The following is an 18261-nucleotide window of genomic DNA, read 5'->3' on the forward strand; positions in this document are numbered from 1 at the left end:
TTTTATTAATCTTGTCTGCAAACCAAATTCTGAATTCGACTTCTGACATCTCAGCCAGTTGTTTATGAATGGGATCTTCAATCACATCTGCCGTATCTTTTCTTGGGGGGGGTTGATCTATTCTGGTTATTCATCTTACCAGAGTTTTTCCACTGATTCCGCCCCATGGTTTACTCCCTTTGGTTTTTCCCCTGGGGTTTTATCGAGGGCCCATACAGTGTTGTGGCCTGAGAAACTGGGGCCCTGTCTTGTGTGGTGGAGCAAAGTGGTTCTGTCTTGTTTTCAGCTGGTTTCTGTTTGATCCTATTGCAACTTCTACTCTGGCTTGAAGTCTCAGATGTGTGGAAAAATCAGCAATTAAGTCACCCCGCCTGCCCACCTCTGGCCCCAGTTGGAAAAGGAGAATCAAACCTTCCTACAATCGCACACCCAGGGCACCGCCTGAAAAGTCCTCAGTCTATTAGCCCAGTTCAAAAGGTCCGAATCAACTGTCTCAATCGGCACTTGTCTCGGGTGGAAGGGTTCAAGAGGTCTCTGGGAACTGGATCACAGGGGCCTGGTGACTCCTCTGACACAGCTCACCCCAGTGCAGCGTGGAGTCAGGAGGAGCCACCCAGCAAACAGAGCAGTCTGGGAAGGTTGACGTCTCCTTCCCCACTTTGCCCCTCCGTCGGACCCAGTCACTGGTATCTCTGCAGATGGCTAACCCAGTTGCCTGCAGTGAACAGACACTCCAGGGGTTTGCACCTGCCTGAATCGCAAGGAAGTCTGCCAGGCCCCCGCAGACTGCCGCTATCTAGCAGGAGGAGATGGGGCCTGACATCTTTGAGTGTTTGATGCAGGTGATGGGAAGGAGGTGTTCACTCAGGCTTAGCCCCGTCCCTGATGGATGCTGCTAACAGAACAGAACAGAACAGACAACTTTGTGAGGTTCTGTCTCTGTTCCTGTCGTCGCCTACAGGAGACGGGCTGTTTTGAGTTCAAACGTCTTTGCTGCTGGAGAATTGCGTCTGAACACCTCTCTGGGTCGGCCCCGCCCTGGAGGCTTCCCGGGTTTGTGAGCCGTGTCACCGGTGGCCTCCTCTGGTTGCCCAGGGAGACAGGGGGTGTGGCCTCAGAATATCCAGAAGTGAGCGTTCTGCCGTTAAAGAAAAAATGGCTGTTGATCTACCTCCAGGGAACTGCTGCTCTGGTGTGGGCACTCAGGCGACCCTTTTCTCCTCTGTCCCACGCCCCAGAGTCAGCACTGAGCGGCCGCAGTTTGTGCTGGGTCCACACCCCTTAAGAGATCCCCCAAGAATCAGAACTCTTGGGGGATGGGCCCCCAGACCCCGATTGGGAGTGGGGGGGGGGAAGCTAGAGTTTCATTCAGTTTTACGCAATACTACGGTCTGGGGAGGGCTCCTGCACTGCACCGCAGGGAAGTGCTGCCAAGGCTTGATTTCCCCTCAGCAGAGTGCCCTCTCCTCCCTCACGTATCCCAGAGTCAGCGCTGACCTGACGCAGCTCAGGCACTGTGCACTCCCCTCGAGAAATCACCCAAGGAGCCAAACTCCTGGGGGATAGGCCCTCAGACCCCGAGTGAGAGTAGGGGTTCTCAGCTCTCAGCGGGGAGGCCAGAGTCTGATTCAGTCTTGGGCCCCGTATGCCCGGGGAGGGTTGCTGCACTGCACCGCAGGGAAGTGCCGCGAGGCGTGACTCCCCTTCAGCCCGGTGCCCTCTCCTCACTTGTGCGCCTCAGAGTCAATGCTGACCAGTCGCAACTCGGGGACTGTCCACTCCCCTTGAGAAATCACCCAAGGATCCGAAGTCCTGGGGGACAGGCCTCCAGACCTCAGTGGGCGGGAGGGGAGCGCCGGGGATTCAGGGTTGCCGGCAAAGGATTCCCAAAGTTTTATTCAGCCCTATGTCTGGCAGGAGATCGCCACGGCACCCCAGTAGGGGAGGTAGGTCCAGTTTTTAGAAGGTCTCTCCCGTGGAGTGTAGTGGGAGGGCCTTTAATTTCTGCCCGCTTGTTCAATTGTGGGGCTCTTGAGCTGGTCTCATGGGGGAGGGGGACTCCCGTTCGCTTGGTGGTGGATTTTGTACCTTTTGTTTGCGTCCTTGTGATCACAGCTTGCCTCAGCGGTGTTGATGTGCGTTCTTCAGCCTTCTCTCTTGGTGAGGCTCAAGTCCACCAGGATACTTACTAAATTCCTGTCCCTTAACTCTCCTTCTGGACGGGAGCCTTTGTTTAAAGCTGGCTTCAGTCCGCCATCTTGTCTCCCCTCTATACACTGTTATTTTGAATGCATTCGGGAACACTAGGTGTAAAAACTGGAGTTAGTTTTTGAGATTCACATTCAAATTGTTGTATTAATGTCTGTCCTTTCATGCTTTATTTATTTTTTCTTTTTCTATTTTCCTTTATATAGTCTCCTAAAATTTCATGAAATTTCAGGAAGATCTTGCTGTTCAGAGTGACAGAACTAAGCATTTATATCAGATAAACAGGACAGCTTGACTCTAATTACATACTTGCCAATCCTTTCTCTAACTAAAGTCTTCAAACTTTGAAAGCTTTGGCATTTGCTTACCTTTTGTGTTGATGTGAAAATTTCCACTAATTACCATAGTGGTAGTCTTGACTTTAGAAACCATTCTTAACCCCACTAGAGTACATGCAGACATTGTCAGCTCAGAAAAACTTTGAAAAATGTAGTCTAGTATAGTATTTAACTCTTAAACCTGCATATAACAAAAGCAAAAATCTTCTCTATATCAAAGTTTAAAAATCATTTGTTTAGAAATACAACATACTTTTTACACCACAAGAAAATGTCTTTAGCAAATAATGTTTTTATAAACACTAAGATTAGTATTGAAAGCATAAAATATAATAATCTAATGATGAAAATGTACTAAAGCAATTGGTAGCTCCTAATCACTTATGATCAAATTGATCAATATCTACAGGACCCTGATATGTACCAAACTCAATGCTAATGGAGGGTCCCAGACAACAAGGATGAGATAAACTCTTGCCAAACTATATTATTATATAAATTTATTCTCATTTTCTGAATCTCCTATAGTTTTTATTATGAAAGTTTAGGATTTCTAGCATTAAAAAATATGATCTGTACAATTAAGAATATAGAATGCAGAGCTGCATTTTCCTTATTTTCTACTGAAGCATGAAGATACAATAAATCTTTCTGTATTTCTTCAGAATTGAACAGTAGCATGCATTCATTGTTTTTTTAAATGAGCAATTCATCCCCAGACAGAAATATTTGACATATTGACATATTATCTGTGTTCAGTGTATACTCCTTTGTTTAATTATTGCACCGCGTGGTTTTCAGTATTTCCCCATTAGTTACTCACCAGACGTAGTCATCAATTTCCTTCTCCAAGTTTAAAGTCACGAATCAGATTCCAAAAAGCTCTAGTCACAAATAGTTCCACCACAATCTTTGCCATAATGAAGTATAGTTTTCATGTCAAAGATCCTCCAGTTTATTTATGGTGCTCTCTCTCTCCAGGGGAGCCTTCTCAGTTATTAGACTGGGAGTGCTGATTTGCAGTGATCTACAGCATTGGTAATTTCTCCTCAGCGTGTCCTCTCATTAGATGTGCTGCGGTCTGGGAACTCTCTCCTGTAATACTTTTATGAAAGGACTTACTCTTTTCTTTTCTTAGATGTCCTTACATTTCTTCTCTAAATGTTTGATAGCTTTTCTAACTGAATCTCTCCACTTGATTTTTTTTTTTTTGCTTATTCTTACATTTTAGAGATTTTTTCCAAGCTTCTATTCTTCATATTCTTTTGCTATAGTTTTTGCTGAGGTTAAGATGAGAGAACCTACACCAGTGAGTTCTACATTTCTTCAGCTGGGGAGCAGTTGTTTGTCGAAGGTGTGTCTTCTGCCTTGAAATCTCTCCTGAGTTCCAAGCTCACATTTCCCATGTATTTGGGATAGTTTACCTGTCCTTCCCACAGATGCGTCACTGTCCTTTCCAACTAATTCTAGTGCATATTCACCTGCTCTCCTGTTACCCATTGTGATCCTTGGGGACCACTGCCGATTTGAACATAGATGTTAGTGACCTACATTTCAAATTCAATCAAGCTCCAAAGACAGTTTCTGCATTTCCTAGGAACTGTTACTCAACTCAATTTGATGCTTCTCTATTTACCCAATCAATATGCCTATTGGAAGACACGCTCTCAGCCTGGACCCCCAGCTTTCAGTCTCTCACTCCTCTAATTACCACCAGACTAAAGCCAAAGTAATTTTTAATGCAATTTGATCTTTTGCTATTTAAAGTACAAAATTTCAGTATTTTCTGTAGTTTACCAAACAAACCCTGAAGCTTTGAGGATATCATTCAAAGTAGTTTTCTATCTAGCCACTTTCCAGTTTCATCTCCTGTAACTCACACAGCACGACTTGTCTAGGCACAGAGTTTCATGTGTGACCCTGACCTTTCCCAAGAATCACCCTCCTTTCTCTCCACTTTGTTTCATGTAGTAAGCTTCTATTTGTTTTCCAAGGTTCATCTTGGTTACCCTAAAGTGAGAGGTCCTGAAAACTACGTCCTTCTTTCCCTGTGTTCCTACTGTACACATCGAACTCTTCTTGTAGGCATTTACCTGTTTCTCTTTCATTAGACCATGCATTCTTCAAGTTCCTTTCTGTCATTATATCTTAACTTGAAACCCATTGGCTTTGTATGGGAGCCATTCAGTAGATTTCAAAGTAGATTAACTCATCAATTTGAAGTTTTAAGAATCATAAGAAGTACATATTCTACACCAAGGCACTGAATATCAATATGAATAAGCATTGTTCCCACCCTATCCCACCCAATTAAGTTAAAGTGTATTAGTCATAAATATGTAAGATATGTGCATATGTAAGAGTACATATATGCTTTTTAAAACTCATTTATTATAATTGTAAATTATCCAGATATATTAATTTATGATATATATATACACTTTCAAAACACTCCTTGTGTTTTCAACTAAAATTGAGACAGCAATGTTTTGTTATTATCTAGTCAACTTGACTTTAAGTAGAAGTCTACTAGGAAATCTAGATGAAGTAAACATACAGATGAAGTATACATGAAGATTCCCAGTATGTAATTTTTGTCTCAGGACATTGTTCATAGTGTCTTTTTACTCAGACTTCAGGCCAATCATTTTCACAAGGTTTTCTATGGAGCTCCTATGGTGCCAGCAAAATGATCAATGAAAGGAGAAACAATCGTTCATTCCTAAACTGCCCACAATTATTTAATGAGAAGATTGTTTGCCAAAATATTTTGCATGGAAAAACGAATAATACCTCTAGAGTCGACATATGGCATGTCTGCCACTTTTTCTTCCTGCTAACAATCGTACTCACTCACATACACCCTCCTCCATAGAAACGCATGATCAAAATTAAACTTGAAATTCAACTTAGAGAAACAGTAGTGACACACACATACACACATGCATAAAGTAGAATTTAGTATTTTTTGCAGTGTGAACATATATAATAATTGTAAAAGTGCTATATGAAATTATAGGAGAGGAAATGAATTCTATGTTCTTTACATCATAGTGAATATATATTTGAATTAAGTCAACTATATTCAACTATATTATCTCTCCATTTATAGACAAATGTAAAGATATTGGCAATTTTAAATTTTTGTGGCTGTAGATGCTTTTGCTTCATGTATGGAGTTGGCATAATCTACTTAACATTTAAACAATTTTTATTATTTCAAGTATGCAATAGTAAGTATTTATAGGGTGCATATGATGTTTTGATACAGGAATACAATGTGTATAATCAAATTAGGGTAATTGGGGTGTCCAACACCTCAAATGTTTATCACTTTTTCTTTTTAAGAATGTTCCCATTTCGGGTGGCGCCTGTGGCTCAGTCGGTGAGGCGCCGGCCCAATATACCGAGGGTGGCGGGTTCAAACCCAGCCCTGGCCAAACTGCAACCAAAAAATAGCCGGGCATTGTGGCGGACACCTGTAGTCCCAGCTACTCGGGAGGCTGAGGCAAGAAAATCGCTTAAGCCCAGGAGTTGGAGGTTGCAGTGAGCTGTGTGAGGCCATGGCACTCTACCGAGGGCCATAAAGTGAGACTCTGTCTCTACAAAAAAAAAAAGAAAAAAAAAAAAAAAGAATGTTCCCATTTCACTCTTAGTTATTAGTAGAATAACTAAAGAATAAAAGTAAATTCAGAAGAAGGAATTGAGTTTGTCAAGTTCAGTTGATGAACTAAGTTATTTTTCTGCTGAACATAAAGTTGAAGTCGAACTCTTCTCATTGAAGCGTTTGTTGAAACTACTACTTTAATATTTGAGCTGTGTTTTTCTATGAAACGTTCACAAAATATATCAAGTCATTCAACTTATGCTGGATACTTACAACTTTTTGTACACATTTATTGTGGAACTCTCTGATGGCTTACTAAATTATGTGGAGAAAAATTTTGCAAAGCGTTTGCTGTCACAATATAGGATAGTTTGTAAGAACTTGCAGTCTGAATTGAAATCCTGCATGATGTTGGGGATTTGGCTTGATATCTCTAAACCTCAATGGAGGTTTGTCACCCACAAAATGAAGATAATAAGATCTAGGATATGTGATTTTATCAGTACCATAAAAAGATTTACAATGCACAGCTAACTAGTTCCTAGCAAATAATAAGGATTCAATAATAGTTGCAATTGTTGTTAGTATCATCATAGGCAATGGAATTTATCTGGTGTTTACTCAGAGGCTCCTGAGAAGAAGTATCTAATTCAAATTAGTTATCCAATATCCAACTATTTTTCATTGAAATTCCAGCTTTAATAACTAAGTTATATATGTAGATACTGCCTCATTTATTCGGATTGTAGTGTCTTAATTATTTCAGTATGATTTTGGCCCTTTAAAAGAAGGCAATGCATTTGTTCAGATAAACAGCAGAGGTTTTTTTAAAAAGTATAAACAGATTTGGCACCATCACTACTTGTGCTGAATTAATTATGCAATGTCTTATCATTTCAGGGAGAGGCGGTAGCTGAAGCAAAATGCTACAAGGTGATTTTGTGAGCCACAAATATATCAACGAATCAAATTTTAAATGTCACACAGGGAAGCAAATATCTGCTCCATTTATTTCTTTTTTGCGAGCATAAAAAGAATAGATTTTAGTAAAGTTTTTCATACTGTCTTACAGAGTCTCCTATTGGGCAGAGGTGCCTCAGTGCCGCTGCTGAAGGTATAGATAGGAGATAGGACTTCCTGTAGTAAGTAATGGAAATTCTGTTCTTTCCACCTCCACACTAATGTAGAAAGGTTTTCATGATTTACCTTAATTATAAAAAGATTGGCTGCTAATTGCAAATTATATAGAAACATTTTAAAAGACTATCCACAAATTAAAAATTAAAAGCCCTCAATCCTCAGCCAGGCATTGTGGGGAGCATCTGTAGTCCCAGCTACTGGGAGGCTGAGGCAAGAGAATCGCATAAGGCCAAGATCTGGAGGTTGCTAAGAACTGTGACACCATGGCATTCTACTGAGGGCAACAAAATGAGACTCTGTCTCTAAAAAAACAAAACAAAACAAAACAAAACCCTCAGTTCTCAGGGCACACACAATCTCTAGGATAACCATTATCAATTTGATGATTGTCATTCGAAATATTTTGAGCTTGCTTGAAGCTATTATTATTAGCATTATTATTGTTATTATTTTAAATTCAAACAAGTCAAATACCTCTGGCCTACCAAAAAGTGGCCTAGCAGTTCACTTTTGCCCCATGGAAACCCACTGACAGGGAAGGAGAGCTGAAGTGTGGGGAACGCAAGCCACAGCTATGTGTTTTGAGGGGATGGGGTAGAATTTGACATGACTATAACGATGTGATGCACTTCTTTGTCCTTCTAACCAACACAGATTTGAGAGAGACCTAGGTTGAATCATATCTTCACTTTTGATTCAACACTAGAGGCGATGACAGCCAGTGTTGGTGAATTTTATGGGTTAACTTGGCGAGGCCACAGTACTCAGACATTTGTCAAACATGTCTGGATATTATTGTGCAGGTATTTTTTTAATGTGAGATTAACATTAGATCAGTAGAGTTTGAATAAAGCAGATTATACTCTATAATATGGGTGGGCTCCATCCAATCAGTTGAAGACTTTAAGAAAAAAGACCACCCTCCTTCAAAGAAGAGGGCAGTGTGCCAGCAAACCACCTTAGACACAAACTGGGTTACATCGATTTTTCCCTGGGGCTTTAGCTTGCTGACCTCTCCTACAGATTTTAAACTTCCCAGGCCCCACAGTCACATGAGCCAGATTCTTAAAATAAAATCTCATTCTCTCTCTCTCTGTTCACACACATATACATATTTTATTGGTTCTGTTTCTCTGGAGGATGCTAAGCAATATGTGGCCCCTGATAAACATGAACATGTGTCTGATAGAAAAGGTAATTTCTCTAAAAACAAATATATTCTTAAGGGGAAATGGATATTGTGTGGTTGAAATCCCAAATGTGGAAGGCAAATATATAATCAAGACATCACAGATTCTTTCCTGAAGTCCTACTATATCTGTCTATTAGGTTTGCTTTAAATTTAGTTGGAATGGGACTTTTAAAAAAAAAAAAAACATGTAATTCTGTACATCAAGGCCATGAAGGCTACTCATTAAGTGATTGTATCGAAGTATCTTAAATGTGACTTATAAAGTCCTACTTGGTCTTCTCACCTTGACCCCATCCCCTTCCTCCTTCCACCTGTTCCCTGGTCTTCCTTTGGGCCTTTATCATGCCATTTTTTTTTAGCTGAAGGCATATGTCCTGGTGTATCCTTTGGGGCAGAATGTTGTCCTCTAATAACTTCTTGTGGCTGGTTTCTTTAGTTACTTAGGCTTCAACTCAAATGCCGCCTTCTTAGAGAAGCCTTCCCTGATCATGTGGTAGCCAGTTTCCCTTACGAAATGGGTGACACACAACTTTGTTTTATTTTGTACACATTAGTATTTCTAAGTGGAAATTTCTTCCATGTTCATCTAAATGATTAGTTATCTCTCTACTTCCTTGGGAATATAAACATTCTGCAAACAGGGACCTTGTGTGTGGTGCTTTCTATCTTATCACAGACCCTTAAAATAGTGACTCAAATGTAGGATTCTCAATAAACATTTATTTATTTGAAATTAATTGAAGTTTCCCTTATGAAGGAATATACATTTTGCCTCTCATTAATAACTTCATAGTGTGACTTTGTGTGAATGCAATTAAATTTATCTGTCTTTTTCATATTTTGGATTTCTGTGTAAAGTAGTACTTGGAAAAAAAAGTGCTCCACTGTTTAAAAATAAAAGGCCTGCATATAATTTATTCTTAAATAAATAGCTATATTTTTATCTGATAAGTTGCCAATGTTGGTGAAAGCAAATTTATGTTACATTTTCTTTTTTTATTTTCTTTTTTTTTAATTGAAGTGAATAAGGGAGGATATAATAATGCACTTTAATAGTTTTAATGATGTTGTGGCTTATGTGTGCCCAAAAGACAGTTAGAACTCAGTGAGGTTACCAGAAAAACACTGACACGAATAAAACCAGACCAAACAGTAAGTACAGAGTGTAAGATTATTCCCAAACAGCTTTATTTTTTTAGAAACCATCATATCTGTTGGATTTTTGGTAAAGGTTTTTCCTTTTTTTATTTTTTTTTCCAAACACATATTATTTTACAACTATACCAGCTACCAATCTGATTTGCAGGCATGCTAATAGGCATCCCCCAACTTATACTGTTTGCTTACATCTCCTACGAAGATATATAGAGAAGGGAAATAAATGGACTCTGGGCAAAGCGAGTGATTTACTTACTTCCCAAATGATGTTAGTTCATGATGCCCTTAAGACCTTTAGAGGAAATCTTATATTTGCGCCACTGTCACCTCCTGTGTCTGCTCCTGCTTTTGCTCCCTATAGCCCATTCTTCACACAGTAGTCAGAGTGTTCTTTTAAAAGCCTAAATCAGTTTAAGTTACTCTCCTACTCAAAATACTCCAGTGACTTCAGATCATGGTATGAATAAAATTCCTAGTACCCAAATACGGCTTACCAGGCTACATGTGATTTAATTCCTACCTGTCTGATTGTCTACCTCCAAGAGTTTTATCCTGCCCCTTGACCTTTTAAAGTTTGTTCCAGTATCTAAAGTTTTGCTATTCATCCTGGTATAAAACTCCTTTCTCCAACCTATCAATGGTTGATATATTCTCAACAATAAAATTCAGGTTTCAGAAAACAATATCGCTCTTCAATTTCTGAGAATCCTTCCTACTGTAGATTTCCTTTAAAAAAAAAAAAAAAAAAAACATTGGGCGGCGCCTGTGGCTCAGTGAGTAGGGCACCGGCCCCATATGCAGAGGGTGGCGGGTTCGGACCCAGCCCAGGCCAAAACTGCAACAGAAAAATAGCCGGGCGTTGTGGCGGGCGCCTGTAGTCCCAGCTGCTCGGGAGGCTGAGGCAGGAGAATCGCGTAAGCCCAAGAGTTAGAGGTTGCTGTGAGCCGTGTGACGCCACGGCACTCTACCCGAGGGCGGTACAGTGAGACTCTGTCTCTACAAAAAAAAAAAAAAAAAAAAAAAAAAACATTGTATTCAGGGAGGATAATAGAAAGGTTTCATTTGTTTTTAGTTGCTATAGAGAGGTGAATAAAATTTATAATTGCTCTGTTATATTTTTTAGTGAGATTCCATTGAAGCTGGTCAGGGACAATGTTGATTATTTAAGAAAAACAAAGATATAGGTCAGTAAATAATACACAAGACAGATGTTACATCTTAATGAGAAAAAATAATCTGATAATAATTATTATTGACATTATAAACATTTACCTTTGATAATATCAAAGAGTTGCAGTAAACATTCAAAGACTTCTAAATCTCCAATCACTACAACCTTGGCAGATAATTTACTTGAAGACATAGGGAATAGAAAAAAAAATATTTCTAAAAAAAGTTACTCTTAGGGTGAAATTTTCACAACAAGGGAAGAGGACATTTAGAATCATTTAAGTATGTCTCTGCCAAAATGCATCTTTTATATGACATGAGAATCGTGTAGAAGTGTTTGTGTATAATGGCATGGCATGCATGCCATGGACTCAAGAGTTATTTAAAACACTACTTTCTATCCAGAATGCTTAATTCTCAGTCTGGTTTCTTTGACACCAAGCAACAGAAGTAAGAGATTTCTTCAATTATATATTTAGGTTATAAATATTTTCTGTGCTTGAAAGCAATTTTATACCTTACAGAATTTAAAGAGAGTTTATATCAGATTGATAACATACCTTTGATCCTTAAACATTATGTTTTCTTACACATATTGCAAAATACCTTAGTTATACTGAATGCATGATATTATTTTGTTTGGTTACACTAGATTTTGAGTTCTAATTATTGTAACTATAAAATAGCAATAGATTTCCACCTATTATAGTCCTCACAGGTTTTTAGGCATATTTTTGTGTGTGTCTCTATGTGTGGAGCAAAATAAAAGCGATCACCCACTTTCAGCATATGTTTACTAAAAAAAAAAAAAAAAGATCTGTAAATTAGTTTTTTGGAATATGGAATAGTTTCCCTTAGAAACAATGCTATTAATGGTAATTAGGGGAGCATCCTAAGATACATAAACTTATTTGTGAAATATACACACAGTCTTCTTTGGGACAAAAGAAAAGTAAACAGATTTAGCAGGGAGTGACACCAATAAAGGGGCCTGCTCAGCAGTTCTCTGAGTGATAACTGCACTTACATTGGTGGTGGAAACCACTCAGAGACAAATTCTATGAATTCCTAGAGATACTTCCCTCTGATACTTGATACTTGATGCTTGATACTTACAGTAGAAACTGTGTTACCAAAAAACTATGTTCTTTCCCTACTTTGCATCAGTTGCAGAGGAAGAATGTCCAATCAGTAGGCATTCAGGGTCTGTCTTTTGCCAAAGAATAGAGGAGAACTTGGACTTTTCTAAAGGCCCTTTCTCCCTGAGCAAAGGAAGATGGGGTAGTTTGAAAGAGCTGGATCCAGAAGGGAGGGAGGAAGTTTAGGCTAGTCCCTGGTGGAGTTTCAGAAGCAGAGATGCAGTTCGTGTTGATGCTGTTCCACACATCGCGTGTTATAAAATGAAGTGGTTTTCATTTGGGGAGTGATTTTAACATTAATACAAGAGGTTATGAGTCAGAGGGAAGTGGTGGTGTCTGCTCTAGACTCAGGCATCCTGCAGTGGGTTTTGTGGCTGTATGTAGCATTTGGGCTTCTGGTATCTTTCTGATATCCTTCACGGTATCCTAGCTGTGTTTCTAGGTAATGAGACTAAGGAAAATCGTTAGAAGAAAGAAAATAGAAGGAAAAAAAAGAAAAAAAGATTTAAAGTTTTTCCATTCACACTGTCAGGCCATCATTATTCAATAAATTTTCCTCTTTTCTCTTATCACCAAGATGGATTTGAATTAAATTTAAAAATGGGGAAATGATATTTACTTTTGTTTTTACTTTTCAAAATGAACTGAAAGCATTCTGAAATAAAGTCGTGAAATTTCCCAGATAAAGGCCTGAGAACAAAGGAGCAGCTGACTAGTAGAATGCCTACTGTTTATGCGTCATGTTATATAAATTCTCTGATCACAAAATTGTAACAATTTATCCAAGTCTGATTAGGCTGCTGTAAAAACATATCCCACAAACTAGGTGGCTTACAAGCATTAAAAATGTATTTTTCATCGTTGTAGAGGTTGGGATCTAGGATCAAGGCACTAGCTGATTCAGTGTTAGAGGAGGATCTGCTTTCTGGCTCACAGCTGTGGACTCATGTGGTGGATGTGGAAAGGGGTTTCTCTCAGGTGTCTCATTAAGGGGACTAATTCCATTCTCTCGGGCTCCATTCTCATGAACTTATCACCTCTCAAGGATCCCACCTCCCATTAACCACCATATTGTGGGTTCGGGATACAACATGTGAGTCTGGAGGGGAAGGACAGAAACGTTCAGAACATAGCACAATTAAACTCAGAAATAGAATAACACAACCGAGGTGTCTCCACATGCTGTATGTGGGCTGCATTCCCTCTGTAAACAACACGCAATATCTGCAGATCCCGCCTAAGTCATCCACCCATCAACCTGATTTTACCGTCTTTAAAAAATATGACCAAAACTACATTTCTAGAAAGTGGTTAAGTAGGAATCAGAATTCATGTGTCCAAACCAATAAGTATCATCTTGAAACAAACCACAATTCATATTTTGGATGAGGCCTGCCAAAACAAGGCTTCAACCCTAGTGGATTCTGATTGGATATGTCTAGAAAGGGGTCTAAGCCTTTGTATTTTTAAAATATTTTGATACAGGAATTTTCTTTGTATGCATTGACCAGTCTCTCTATTCCTCCCTTCTGCTGCCCCTTTCCAGCTTCTAGTAACCATTAGTCTACTGACTACTTTCATGAAAAACCTTTTAGATTCTGCATATGAGTGAGATCATGCAGTATTTGTCTTTCTGAGCCTGACAAATTCCAATGTCCTGCAGACTCATCCAAGTGGCTTGAATAGTATTTAATCGTGTACATGTACCACGTTTTCATTATTGCTTTATCGATCAATGAATCTTAGGTTGATTTCCATATTTTGGCTATTTGAATGATACCACAATAAATATGGGAGTTTAGATATCTATTCTACATATTAATTTCTTTTTTATTTTGATATATACCCAGTAGTGGGATTGTAGGATCACATGGTGGTTCTTGTTTTAATTTCTTGAAGAATGCCTCATTGTTTTCCATAAAGGCTTTACTAATTTATATTTCCACCAACAATGTATTAGAGTTTCCCTTTCTCTACATTTATGCTAGCATTTTTTATTTTTTATCTTTTTGATAGTAGTCATTCTAATTGAGTGAGATTGTGTCTCCCATTGTAGTTTTGGTTTGTATTTACCTGATAATTAGAGATATTTAGCATTTTTTTCCCACATACTTGAAGGCGATTTTCTATGTCTTCTTTGAGAAATGTCTTTTCAGGTCTTTTGCACATTTTTCATCAGAATTGAGTTCGTTTTATATTCTAGATTTTCACATTCTTTAGCATATGCATAGTTTACAGATATTTTCTCCTATTCTACAGGAGAATTCTATCTCTTCACTCTGAGGATTGCTTTATTTGCTGTGCAGAAGCTTTTTTGTTTGAGATCATCTCATTTGTCTCTTTTTATTTTTGTTGCCCGTGCTTTGGAGATCTTATCCGAAAAATCCTTGCCCGGACCAATATTGTAAAGCATTAGATGATTTACTTCTCAAATGAACTCTAAACAAGTAAAAAAAAATAAAAAAGACTAAACAAATAGTAGGTTCTCAGTTAAGTGTTTATTTAGTAAATATTGCTGAACAATATTTATTTAAATTCTATTGGCTAAAATTCATTAGAAATACTTTTATTATGCTCAGAGCAAGGGGCCTAAAGAATGGCTCCTCTGTTTATAACATACCCAAAAGGAAACTGGGATCATTGTGATGAGAGGCACAGAATTTGTGGCCTCTCTATGAACAAATTCCCTACATGTGAAGAAGAAAAAAACAATAAAATGTATGTGGTGGGTGTATGGGTGATTACTGTACTTTTAACTGTACTGTATGTTTTAAAAATTGTCTAGTATATTCTTCTTAATAAAGCATCATAAGAATGAAAAAAAAAGAAATACTTTTATTAAAATATTTATAATTATTATAAAACTGTATTTTGCTTATATTATGCAGACAGTTCTTTCTTTGAGCTTTCTCTGAGCTTTCTGCATTGACAAAAACGTTAGAATGGTAAAATGTTTTGGTATTACCCCTAGAAACCAGAGAACTTAGTTTTAAAGAATCTACTCTTGAATAATTTTCTGTACATTTTTTCAAGGCAAAGCGTCTTACATAAGGCTCTTTTGGGATGAATATTTAAATTGGAATGAGGAACGTCTACCGATGCTCCTTTCAGTGGTATAACTGTGCATCACCAACTTTTCATAGAGGCAAACTTTACCACAATCGGTAGCTCTGTGAGGACACAGAAAGCAGCCAACCCAAAGGAGTCTGTCCCATATCTGAAAGTCTACAGGCTTAATTTCCTGTGAAGAATTCAACCTTTTATTTCAGACTATTATAAAAGTTGAATTACTTTGGTATCTGACATAAGTTAATGACTTCCTCAGATAACGCTTCCAGTCCTGCTTAACATACTGCTTGGCTAATATGTTTATAGCACACTGGGGAAGCTAAAATATGCCACAAGAATAATGACTTGAATATAAATACTTGGTTCTGAAGAACTAGACTCTGCTATTTATAAATATAATTACAATAAAAGAAGGAGCTAATTTCAAAGAATATTTTCAATTTCTTTTCTCTGATAAAAAAGAAAAATAAATAACTGGTATTCACACACAAGCACTCATACCTACATCTACCCTCCCCCAAGCTCAGAACTACTGGTCTTACTCTCCATGTCATTCCAATTCATTTTATAAATAATATTTAAAATCCTTCATTGTCCTTTTAGTACTGGTGGCTCTTAACTTAATGCACGCATCCTCCCAGCTCTTCTAGGGTCTGAAGCATCAAGTGAGTCATGTCATCCTGTTGAAAATGCTCCTAATTTTTATTTTGGTGTAGTCTTCCAGCATGTGGAATATGTTGGAGGGTTTTGTTGTTCGTATTTTTTCATTCTTATGTTTTCATTAGTTAATAGTTTTGTCATTACAATAAATTTACAAAGATCAGGATTTTTCTTTGTTATTTTTATTGAGAAATACCAACATATGTAGCTATTTCTTAGAGAATTGTCTTAGGATCACAGTGCTCTAGTGAAGCTTGACTTCTAGAGTCACTTACTGCTTGTACTAAGCTAATTTTCATAAAACTACTAGACCTGTAGTTTCTGTACAGTCTAACAGGTGACTACATCGTTTATATACTAGTATGCATGATAAAATTATCCATACAAATAACTGAGCTTAATTCAGTTATTTCCTAAGAATTAGAAAAGGAAAGTGGAGAGTGGAAGTAAGAAGCTGAAGGTTGAACAGGAGTGACAAATGCTCCTTCTCTCTTTCTCCCCCAGACAAAATGAGGATACTGCAGACAGAGTCCAGCATTGCTAACATGGTGATGGCAAGAACTTGTAGTCTTTCAAAATGATTGCATACATTGTGCCTGAGTTTCTCTACTCCATCCATCTCTGTTGGTTACCTGTGGCATTGAATTTTTGCACAGATTCAACTTCTAAAAGCTATGCTTTCTGACTTTTGCTACATTTTTCTCTTAGTGAGGTCTGCTTCTTTTTACCTAGTGGATTCAATCTGTCATCCATTCTTTAACTTGTTTAACAGCATATTCTTGTATGGGAACTTTTTTTTACCCGAAAGGCACTGACTACTGTCTTCCAAAAAAAAAAAAACATGAATGTGAACATAGCGCACTGGGGAATCAATTACAACTTGATAACATTTCTAATTCCACAGTACAGTTATTTGGGTCTATGGTCAACCATGGTTCAGACTCTCAAAACCGATTTTAGTATGGTTTAAAAATTCATGATTTATTAGAAGTCTAATAAATTAGTCATTCCCACCTCAATTAAAGACACATTACCTTTATTCTAAGTTCAGATAAACCTATATTACTTTAAGTCCTAAGAATGCACAAAATTAAGAAGACATCTTAACTTTTGTAGCTCTACTTTGTAGTAGAAACACATAACAATGCCATTGAATAATGCATAAGCAGGAAACGGGTTTATAATCAGAGACACTCTCGGGACTGGTGGGCTCCCTTCCCTAATGTTCACATCTCACATATTCTTCATCTCTAATTTGCTGGCCTGTTGTAAAATGCCAGCTCTCTATCTCTAGTCCAGTGTATGGTCTGAGAATTGTCCATCTCCCTCTCTTCCCTCTCTTTCCTCTTCAGTCTCCCTTTCTTTCTTTCAAACTTTAGCACACATCGGACTTACTTGGAGAGCTTGTGAAACAGAGTGTGTTGAACTTTATGCCTAGAGTTTCTGATTCAGTACACCTGGGTGGACCCTGAGACCTTGCAAGTTTCTAGGTGATTCTGAGACATTGAAAACCACTGATCTAGTCATATATAACTAGTTAGATGATGTACACCATTGATTTTTTTTCTTTTTTTTTTTTGTAGAGACAGAGTCTCACTTTATGGCCCTCAGTAGAGTGTCGTGGCCTCACACAGCTCACAGCAACCTCCAATTCCTGGGCTTAAGCGATTCTCTTGCCTCAGCCTCCCGAGTAGCTGGGACTACAGGCGCCGCCACATCGCCCGGCTATTTTTTGGTTGCAGTTTGGCCGGGGCCTGGTTTGAACCCGCCACCCTCGGTATATGGGGCCGACGCCTTACCGACTGAGCCACAGGCACTGCCCCACCATTGATTTTTTAAAAAAGAAAATGTAAGAGTTTCATTGAAGTCTGAACTTAGCAAAGGTTTTCAGTAGTAAAAGTGAAGAATTGTTGTTGGCTTGCCCACATGTCAACTATTACAGTTGGCTCCAGAAATTAAGCTTTGATTCTAACATTTTCTAAAGAAGTGATAGGGACAGGTGTTATTATTTTTCATACTTTGGTTAAAAAATTGATGAGTTACTAGACATTTTATTTTTTCAATACCTGCAATATTACTTTAAATTAAGGATCGGATAGGTATATGCCATTACATCTAACAGTTACGTTGTGCTGTAACAGGCAAGAGTTACTGGGTAATTATAGAGCATTTTCCTTTCAGATTTATTAAATGCTTTATGAGTTGTAGTATAAAATTATCCTTCCCGGTGTACAGCTGTCTCAGCACCTATTATATAAAAATATTATTTAAAAATAACACACTGAAGAAATTGTAAAATGAATTAGAAAACAAAGTCCAACTTTTCTCTAGAGAGCATTAATAGAATAAATGTTGGGCGGCGCCTGTGGCTCAAGGAGTAGGGCGCCGGTCCCATATGCCGGAGGTGGCGGGTTCAAACCTAGCCCCGGCCAAAAACCACAAAAAAAGAAAAAAAAAATAGAATAAATGTTCACATTTTTAATCTTTGACCAAAAAGATGAGCATAATTTACATTTTGGAAGCAAAACTAATTGTTTCCTTATTCATCAACCTTTCTATTTTACTTTCATACTTTTTCCA

The 18261-nt window shown here is 38.2% G+C and overlaps 1 protein-coding gene and 1 non-coding gene across 2 annotated transcripts in view; both read left to right on the plus strand.

The window, feature by feature from the left end:
- LOC128581091 (protocadherin-15-like) overlaps positions 1–18261 on the plus strand; it is a 724065-nt gene that overhangs the window by 346867 nt on the left and 358937 nt on the right. The gene's annotated exons all lie outside the window — the stretch shown is intronic.
- LOC128582931 (small nucleolar RNA SNORA11) lies at positions 14519–14647 on the plus strand. The gene has a single exon (XR_008379342.1). It is a non-coding gene; the product is annotated as a small nucleolar RNA SNORA11 (small nucleolar RNA).

The sequence above is a fragment of the Nycticebus coucang genome, chromosome 3 (assembly GCF_027406575.1).
Source record: "Nycticebus coucang isolate mNycCou1 chromosome 3, mNycCou1.pri, whole genome shotgun sequence".
Classification (NCBI taxonomy): Eukaryota; Metazoa; Chordata; class Mammalia; order Primates; family Lorisidae; genus Nycticebus; species Nycticebus coucang.